Raw genomic sequence first — 11,631 nt, 5'->3', positions numbered from 1 at the left:
GCCTTCAAACTCCGCGAGTCGCGGAGTTTGAAATTACAGCTCAGTCCCTTTTGGAGTCTTTCTTGCCGACGGTTTATAATATATATATAATATATATATAATTAATATAATTAATTATATATTATATTATATTTATATACATAGTTAACTTGTAATTTTTAGTCCGTTGCTTCGAGCGTTGAGAGTTGACTCTGGTCCCGGTTCCGGATTTTCGAACGTCCTTGCGTACAATTTAATATCTTGTACTTTGCGTTTTGAATCTTGTACTCTTGTAATTTCGAGACGTTTCTTATCAATAATTGGAACCTCTTTGATTGTCTTTTGTACTTTTGAGCTTTTTGGTCGTTTGCGTCTTCAATTCGTCGAATCTGTCTTTTGTCTTCACCTTTTATTATTTAAACGAATATCACTTGTAAATAGAACAATTGCAACTAAAAGCTTGTCTTTCTTGAGGAATAATGCTATGAAATATATGTTCGTTTTTAGCATTATCAGTAATATAGTGTGCTTATGCTTTATGATATATGTAAAAATTGCTTGTATTAATAAGTATTTTTTTTATGAATCTAACTCTTGTCTATTTTACAGTATAAAAACACAAAATGGATAGACAACCCAATATTTTAAGAGACCTACCCGGAGACATGATTGATGAAATCTTGTCTAGAGTCGGTCAGAATTCTTCGGCACAACTATTTAAGGCGAGATCAGTTTGTAAGACATTCGAAGAACGTTCCAAGAATGCCTTGGTTTATAAAAGGCTTTCGTTCGAAAGATGGAGGATATCACATTGGGAAATCCATAAGTTACGATGTGTTTACTTTGACGCATATTGTGAAGACCCGTCCTAATCCATCCGGACGAAGTCCATATCGATTATAAACGATTCACAACAGTTGATTACATCGCGAGATACTTGACCTCTATATGATACATTTTACAAACATTGCATTCGTTTTTGAAAAGACAAACTTTCATTACATCGAAAGTTGACAGGCATGCATACCATTTCATAATATATCCAACTATAATTGACTTGATAATAATCTTGATGAACTCGACGACTCGAATGCAACGTCTTTTGAAATATGCCATGAATGACTCCAAGTAATATCTATAAAATGAGCAAATACACAGCGGAAGATTTCTTTCGTACCTGAGAATAAACATGCTTTAAAGTGTCAACCAAAAGGTTGGTGAGTTCATTAGTTTAACTTAAACAATCGTTTCCATCATTTTAATAGACCACAAGATTTCAGATTTCCATTTCTCATAAACATACGTCCCATGCATAGAGACAAAAATATCATTCATATGGATTGAACACCTGGTAACCGACATTAACAATATTCATATATAAGAATATCCCCATCATTCCGGGATCCTCCTTCGGACATGATATAAATTTCGAAGTACTAAAACATCCGGTACTTTGGATGGGGCTTGTTGGGCCCGATAGATCTATCTTTAGGATTCGCGTCAATTAGGGTGTCTGTTCCCTAATTCTTAGATTACCAGACTTAATAAAAAGGGGCATATTCGACTTCGATAATCCAACCATAGAATGTAGTTTCACGTACTTGTGTCAATTTCGTAAAACAGTTATAAAAGTTGCGCATGTATTCTCAGCCCAAAAATATAAAGGGTAAAAAGGCAAATGAAACTCACGATACTGTATTTTGTAGTAAAAATACATATGACGTCATTGAACAATGCAGGGTTGGCCTCGGATTCACGAACCTATATCAATTGTGTATATATTAATACGTATAATGTAAGTTACAAAATTTCATTTATTAATATGTATTATTTATATATTATAGTTTTGTAGAATTTATTCTAACCTTTATTTTAAAACGTATACTTATATTATATTTTAAGTTATATTTTATATATATATATCGATTTTATGTATATATATCTATAATGATTTACGTTTATATAAATAGTGACATTAATATATTTATATACATTTGTGGTTAGTATTGTATTTATGAAATTTTATTAGTTTGTTATGTGAATTATTAATACAATCCTAGTATATACCATAAGTATATATATAGTGTACAAAAGATTTATTTGTTAAAATAATAATTTAGATAATAATGATTTACTAATAATAATAATAATTTTATTAATAATGATAATACTAATAGCAAAAAAAATGAAAATGATAACTGTTAATGATACTAATAATAATAACTCTAAAATAATATTAATACTAATACCATACTTATGTTAATAATAAGGGTTCTAATATTTATAAAATGATAAATGATAATCATAATAATACTAGTAAATATTAATGATGATACTGATAAATATGATATTATTAATTGTAAATGTACTGATGATACTATTATTTATAAACCGGTACAAATTCTAATATTGATGATAATAATATATTTTTATTTCCTTCATAATAATAATAATGATAATCATAATCCTAATGATGATAAAATACTAAAATGATAAGTTTATTACTAATAATAATATTATTATTATTATTACCTATCATAATAATAATAGTAATGTCTATAATACTTTCAAATATGATAACAAGTATGATACTAATAATAACAATAACAATAACAATAACAATCAAAACAATCACAATAATAATAATAATACTAATAATAATTAATATATAATAACAATAATAAAATTAGAAAAGAAAACTACCTCACATGAAAAGAGTTTCAAAAAAAAAAAAGAAACTACCGTCCTCTGGACTCGATCTCGTGACCACATGCTCACACGCAAACACTCTCGACCATCCCACCAATTCTGATTCTCTGTACTAATATCGAATTTAAATTTTATATATAAACTGTTTTTCTTCTATTCCTCTTCTTCTCCACAAGTCTCATGGATTCAACAAAACATCAATAACAAAAAAAAAAATAAAAATAAATCAGGGTTCCTTTTAAAGCTTCAAAACATTACAGAAAAAAAAATAATTTGGGTTCTAAAATAAAAAAAAAAAACACTAAAGGCCTACTGCAGCGTCGGTTCTTGGAACAAAATAAAAAAAATTGATTTCGTAATAGATAACATTATAGATAATGTTTATAACACGAAATAGTTTTATAAACATGTATAAAAACTACTGGAATCGTCAATTTGATCAGAAACATATACACGAACGCGAATTTGTCTCAAGAACAATTGTTGACTTTTTTTAAACTAAACTTTGACTTCAAAATTCAAGATCGATATAAAGATTTGAGAGTTGAGATTTTGCAGATAGATTCAAAGAAAGATTTCTAACCTTTCTGCATTTTTAGATTTTGAAACTTTATTCGAAATTGAATTAAGAGAAAAAAAAATTGGAGCGTGCAGAGAAGAAGAAAACAAAAATATCGCTGTGCTCTTTAATCCCATTGGATTTCCTTTTTATTTGATTTGCAATTATACATAATCATGTTGTAATAATAGAGATCGGTTGATAAAAAAATGGAGAAAATGTCAACACAGGTTCACGAGTTGGGAGCAGGAAAGAAACAAAAAAAATAATAATAATAGAGATAAAGGATACAGAGGTCAAGCGTATAATATAGATCCCTACTGTTTTTTTTTAATTAATAATAATAATATATAATAACAATACTATTAATATCTAATAATATTAATAAAATTAATAATAATGATAAATATAATATTAATGATAATAATAATTGTAAAAATGATAACAATAATAATAATAATAATAATAATACCATACTAATTATGATAATATTAATATTTTATCGATAATAATAATATTAGTAATAATAATCTAATTTATACATCCAATTTCATCTTTATATGATATAAAGTGATATTATGAATACAAATATTGATATTTGACGATACAAATAACATTACTACAACAACTATATTTGTATTTAAATTTAATTTATTAATATCATCTATTATTATGTAATATTTAATAATTATGTAATATGTATTGTAACATATACTGAATATTATATATTTATGCATTTTAATATAAATATATTATAATATTTATTTACATACTAATTATATTATACTTATGTATGTAATTATGAAAAATATAAATGTTTTATATATGTAAGTATTATATATATTTATTAAAATAGTACATTATTTCATCATAGATATATTATAAATTTCTACATATACATAATATAATAATTATGTATAAAATCATATATATATATATATATATATATATATATATATATATATATATATATATATAGTTATATTTATGTATATATGTATACTACCATATATATAAAATCATGTTTTAAATGTTGAGTAGATGATTAATTATGTATATTAAACAATTAACTACAAAGTATAACATTGTACATTTAATATTTTGATAACGTTGGTAAAATATGTTTGAATCATTTATATACAATATACTATATATATTCAAAATGAAAATCTTTAGTTATTAAATGTTATCTTTTATAATAACAAAATTACTTAATAGTTCATTAATACTAATATAATTAGTTTTATATATAATTATTTATATTTACATTCTTAGTTACAATTAAAGGTTTGTGAATCGTCGGAAATAGTTAAAGGTCAAATGTTATCATGAAATAGTTCAAACATAATGAGACTCGGTTTAATAGACTTTGCTTATCGAGTCGAATCATATAAGATTATGTTTAAATTTGGTCGGAAATTCCCGGGTCATCACACATATATTGCGGGGAGCCCAAATGCTATTTTACGCAATGGGTTAAGAAATTATTTTGACTCAATATATCCGAATATTGGACTTCGTGATTTAGAAAAAGCGGCTAACATGCAACATAAAGAAGCATGTTATGCTTACGGATTAGTAATGTTCGCTTCTCACCAAAGTGAGAACAAGAACATCGGGCTACAACTATTAAACAAAACGTTCCCACAAGTGACGGAGTCGGTAATTGGGGTAAGAAATGAGGTTTTTAGATTGTTACGGGACTGTTGGACATTACGTAACCCTCGTCCCTTTGACGACGTTACAACACGCTGTCTTATCAACGGTCATAACGGTTATGTTCCACAAGACCAAGGATGGGAAGTAGTCCTAGTAAAACCAGAATGCATGACTTGTTTATGGACGTATGAATTACGTGTCTTTATTGCCTTTGCTGAACGACTTGTGTACTAGCTAGAATTATCTTCACAACTATCTTGTATCAAAGTTATTGTGTGCTATATTTCATGCTTTATGTAAAATAAGCGGTATTGTAAGTTTGTAAAATATTGTATAAAAGTTTTGAACGCGAAATATTATTATAATCAGTTTTTCATATAGAATTGTAGTAGTTGAATTGTATATTAGCTACTAAGTATGAACTTAACGGGTAGGTACTACCCGAATTTAAACTTATAAAACGCTAATATGAAGAAAAAGCTTTTATAAATGAGTTCATATTATGCTACGGAATACTATTAACTACTCTTAATATTCTGTATGATTAACTTGTTCCATTTGACTATTTTGAAGGAAATGGCACCGAATACTCGACACACCGTGAATATGAATGAAGAGGAATTCCGTACTTTTCTAGCTTCAAACATAGCCGCAGTACAGGCTGCGCTACATACCAACAATAACCTTGGATCTAGTAGTACATGAAATCGTGTAGGATGCACCTACAAAGAATTCACTGCCTGCAAACCTTTGGAATTTGATGGAACCGAAGGACCGATCGGATTGAAACGGTGGACCGAGAAGGTCGAATAGGTGTTTGCCATAAGTAAGTGTACTGAAGAGGACAAAGTGAAGTACGCTACGCATACCTTCACAGGTTCTGCGTTAACATGGTGGAATACCTATCTAGAGCAAGTGGGACAAGACGATGCGTACGCACTACCGTGGTCAGCATTCAAGCACTTGATGAACGAGAAGTACCGTCCCAGAACCGAGGTCAATAAGCTCAAGACAGAACTTAGAGGGTTACGAACCCAAGGATTTGATATTACCACGTACGAAAGACGATTCACAGAATTGTGCCTATTGTGTCCGGGAGCATTCGAAGATGAGGAAGAGAAGATCGACGCGTTTGTGAAAGGATTACCGGAAAGAATCCAAGAAGATATAAGTTCACACGAGCCCGCCTCCATACAACAGGCATGTAGAATGGCTCACAAACTAGTGAACCAGATTGAAGAAAGATTAAAGAACAGACTGCTGAAGAGGCCAATGTGAAGCAAGTCAAAAGAAAGTGGGAGGAAAACGGTGATAAGAATCACCAATACAACAACAACAGCAATTACAACAATAATCGCAACAATTATCAAAAACAATCGCAACATCAATCGCAACTACAACAAACGGCCCAACAACAACAACAACAATAACAACAGCAACTACAACAATCATCCCAACAACAATAATAACCGCAACAACAACAACAATCAGAAGCAGCTATGCCAAAGGTGTGAAAAGTATCACTCGGGGTTCTGCACCAAATTTTGCAACAAGTGCAAAAGAAATGGTCATAGCGCGGCGAAGTGTGAGGTCTACGGACCAGGGGTTAATAGAACGAAAGGAACAAATGGTGTTGGAACGAGTAATGGCGGAGCAAGTAGTGTCGGAGCAAGTTATGCCAATGTAGTTTGTTATAAATGTGGAAAACCAGGCCACATTATTAGAAATTGCCCGAACCAGGAGAACACGAATGGACAAGGCCGCGGAAGAGTTTTCAATATTAATGCGGCAGAGGCACAAGAAGACCCGGAGCTTGTTACGGGTACGTTTCTTATTGACAATAAATCTGCTTACGTTTTATTTGATTCGGGTGCGGATAGAAGCTATATGAGTAGAGATTTTTGTGCTAAATTAAGTTGTCCATTGACGCCTTTGGATAGTAAATTTTTACTCGAATTAGCAAATGGTAAATTAATTTCAGCAGATAATATATGTCGGAATCGAGAAATTAAACTGGTTAGCGAAACATTTAAGATTGATTTGATACCAGTAGAGTTAGGGAGTTTTGATGTGATAATCGGTATGGACTGGTTGAAAGAAGTGAAAGCAGAGATCGTTTGTTACAAAAATGCAATTCGCATTATACGAGAAAAAGGAAAACCCTTAATGGTGTACGGAGAAAAGGGCAACACGAAGTTACATCTTATTAGTAATTTGAAGGCACAAAAACTAATAAGAAAAGGTTGCTATGCTGTTCTAGCACATGTCGAGAAAGTACAAACTGAAGAAAAGAGCATCAATGATGTTCCCATTGCAAAAGAATTTCCCGATGTATTTCCGAAAGAATTACCGGGATTACCCCCACATCGATCCGTTGAATTTCAAATAGATCTTGTACCAGGAGCTGCACCAATAGCTCGTGCTCCTTACAGACTCGCACCCAGTGAGATGAAAGAACTGCAAAGCCAATTACAAGAACTTTTAGAGCGTGGTTTCATTCGACCAAGCACATCACCGTGGGGAGCTCCTGTTTTGTTTGTCAAGAAGAAAGATGGTACATTTAGGTTGTGTATCGACTACCGAGAGTTGAACAAACTTACCATCAAGAACCGCTACCCACTACCGAGAATCGACGACTTATTTGATCAACTACAAGGCTCGTCTGTTTATTCAAAGATTGACTTACGTTCCGGGTATCATCAAATGCGGGTGAAAGAAGATGATATTCCAAAGACTGCTTTCAGAACACGTTACGGTCATTACGAGTTTATGGTCATGCCGTTTGGTTTAACTAATGCACCAGCTGTGTTCATGGACCTTATGAACCGAGTGTGTGGACCATACCTTGACAAGTTTGTCATTGTTTTCATTGATGACATACTTATTTACTCAAAGAATGACCAAGAACACGGTGAACATTTGAGAAAGGTGTTAGAAGTATTGAGGAAGGAAGAATTGTACGCTAAGTTTTCAAAGTGTGCATTTTGGTTGGAAGAAGTTCAATTCCTCGGTCACATAGTGAACAAAGAAGGTATTAAGGTGGATCCGGCAAAGATAGAAACTGTTGAAAAGTGGGAAACCCCGAAAACTCCGAAACACATACGCCAATTTTTAGGACTAGCTGGTTACTACAGAAGGTTCATCCAAGACTTTTCCAGAATAGCAAAACCCTTGACTGCATTAACGCATAAAGGGAAGAAATTTGAATGGAATGATGAACAAGAGAAAGCGTTTCAGTTATTGAAGAAAAAGCTAACTACGACACCTATATTGTCATTGCCTGAAGGGAATGATGATTTTGTGATTTATTGTGACGCATCAAAGCAAGGTCTTGGTTGTGTATTAATGCAACGAACGAAGGTGATTGCTTATGCGTCTAGACAATTGAAGATTCACGAACAAAATTATACGACGCATGATTTGGAATTAGGCGCGGTTGTTTTTGCATTAAAGACTTGGAGGCACTACTTATATGGGGTCAAAAGTATTATATATACCGACCACAAAAGTCTTCAACACATATTTAATCAGAAACAACTGAATATGAGGCAGCGTAGGTGGATTGAATTATTGAATGATTACGACTTTGAGATTCGTTACCACCCGGGGAAGGCAAATGTGGTAGCCGATGCCTTGAGCAGGAAGGATAGAGAACCCATTCGAGTAAAATCTATGAATATAATGATTCATAATAACCTTACTACTCAAATAAAGGAGGCGCAACAAGGAGTTTTAAAAGAGGGAAATTTAAAGAATGAAATACCCAAAGGATCGGAGAAGCATCTTAATATTCGGGAAGACGGAACTCGGTATAGGGCTGAAAGGATTTGGGTACCAAAATTTGGAGATATGAGAGAAATGGTACTTAGAGAAGCTCATAAAACCAGATACTCAATACATCCTGGAACGGGGAATATGTACAAGGATCTCAAGAAACATTTTTGGTGGCCGGGTATGAAAGCCGATGTTGCTAAATACGTAGGAGAATGTTTGACGTGTTCTAAGGTCAAAGCTGAGCATCAGAAACCATCAGGTCTACTTCAACAACCCGAAATCCCAGAATGAAAATGGGAAAACATTACCATGGATTTCATCACTAAATTGCCAAGGACTGCAAGTGGTTTTGATACTATTTGGGTAATAGTTGATCGTCTCACCAAATCAGCACACTTCCTGCCAATAATAGAAGATGACAAGATGGAGAAGTTAGCACGACTGTATTTGAAGGAAGTCGTCTCCAGACATGGAATACCAATCTCTATTATCTCTGATAGGGATGGCAGATTTATTTCAAGATTCTGGCAGACATTACAGCAAGCATTAGGAACTCGTCTAGACATGAGTACTGCCTATCATCCACAAACTGATGAGCAGAGCGAAAGGACGATACAAACGCTTGAAGACATGCTACGAGCATGTGTTATTGATTTCGGAAACAGTTGGGATCGACATCTACCGTTAGCAGAATTTTCCTACAACAACAGCTACCATTCAAGCATTGAGATGGCGCCGTTTGAAGCACTTTATGGTAGAAAGTGCAGGTCTCCGATTTGTTAGAGTGAAGTGGGGGATAGACAGATTACGGGTCCGGAGATTATACAAGAAACTACCGAGAAGATCATCCAAATTCAACAACGGTTTAAAACCGCCCAAAGTCGACAAAAGAGCTACACTGACATTAAAAGAAAAGATATAGAATTTGAAATTGGAGAGATGGTCATGCTTAAAGTTGCACCTTGGAAAGGCGTTGTTCGATTTGGTAAACGAGGGAAATTAAATCCAAGGTATATTGGACCATTCAAGATTATTGATCGTGTCGGACCAGTAGCTTACCGACTTGAGTTACCCCAACAACTCGCGGCTGTACATAACACTTTCCACGTCTCGAATTTGAAGAAATGTTTTGCTAAAGAAGATCTCACTATTCCGTTAGATGAAATCCAAATCAACGAAAAACTCCAATTCATCGAAGAACCCGTCGAAATAATGGATCGTGAGGTTAAAAGACTTAAGCAAAACAAGATACCAAATGTTAAGGTTCGATGAAATGCTCGTAGAGGACCCGAGTTCACCTGGGAGCATGAAGATCAGATGAAGAAGAAATACCCGCATCTATTTCCAGAAGATTCGTCAACACCTTCAACAGCTTAAAATTTCGGGACGAAATTTATTTAACGGGTAGGTACTGTAGTGACCCGAACTTTTCCATGTTTATATATATTAATTGAGATTGATATTTACATGATTAAATGTTTCTAACATGTTAAGCAATCAAACTTGTTAAGACTTGATTAATTGAAATATGTTTCATATAGACAATTGACCACCCAAGTTGACCGGCGATTCACGAACGTTAAAACTTGTAAAAACGACATGACGATATATATATGGTTAACATGAGATTATGATAAGTAAGTATCTCCATAAGTATATTAACAATGAGTTATATACATATAAACAAGACTACTAACTTAAGGATTTCGAAACGAGACATATATGTAACGATTATCGTTGTAACGACATTTAAATGTATATATATCATATTAAGATATATTAATATATCATAATATCATGATAATATAATAATTTAACATCTCATTAGATATAATAAACAATGGGTTAACAGCATTAATTGAGATCGTTAACTTAAAGGTTTCAAAACAACACTTACATGTAACGACTAACGATGACTTAACGACTCAGTTAAAATGTATATACATGTAGTGTATTTAGATGTATTAAAATACTTTTGGAAGACTTCAAGACATATATCAAAACACTCATACTTAACGAAAATGGTTACAGTTACTTTCCCATTCTTTTCTTTCATCAAGAATTCTAGTCGTATTTTTACCCGTATTATACACAGCTTCAAAACGTACTTACTACGGGTATATACCAATAGGAACTAGCATGGGATTCCACTCTTGATTATGTCATGTATGACTAATCAATTTTAACTTCTACCATGAGCTAGTCAACTAACTAGAACTCCTTTTAACCCCACTCACTACTCACCAATTACCACTCATCATTCACTCCATTTCACTTCCAATTCTCTTTCTAATTCTCTCTCAACACACCCACACTATTATGAACGTATTTTTCCAGTAGTTAATCATCATCTTCATCAAAAATCACTTCAAGAATCAAGCTATAATCATCATAGGAAGAACACTTCAAGAACACTTCAAAAATCCCTTCAAGTTTACTAATTTACTTCCAAGCTTTCTAATCCATTCCAAGTAATCATCTAAGATCAAGAAACCTTTGTTATATACAGTAGGTTATCTTTCTTATTCAAGGTAATATTCATATTCAAACTTTGATTCAATTTCTATAACTATAAACTATCTTAATTCGAGTAAAAATCTTACTTGAACTTGTTTTTGTATCATGATCCTACTTCAAGAACTTTCAAGCCATCCAAGATCCTTTGAAGCTAGATCATTTCTTGTCACTTCCAGTAGGTTTATCTACTAAACTTGAGGTAGTAATGATGTTCATAACATCATTCGATTCATATATATAAAACTATCTTATTCGAAGGTTTAAACTCGTAATCACTAGAACATAGTTTAGTTAATTCTAAACTTGTTCGCAAACAAAAGTTAATCCTTCTAACTTGACTTTTAAAAATTAACTAAACACATGTTCTATATCTATATGATATGCTAACTTAATGATTTAAAACCTGGAAACACGAAAAACACCGTAAAACCGGA

The sequence above is a fragment of the Rutidosis leptorrhynchoides genome, chromosome 3, assembly GCF_046630445.1.
Source record: "Rutidosis leptorrhynchoides isolate AG116_Rl617_1_P2 chromosome 3, CSIRO_AGI_Rlap_v1, whole genome shotgun sequence".
Lineage (NCBI taxonomy): Eukaryota > Viridiplantae > Streptophyta > Magnoliopsida > Asterales > Asteraceae > Rutidosis > Rutidosis leptorrhynchoides.
This window is presented reverse-complemented; position numbering follows the sequence as displayed.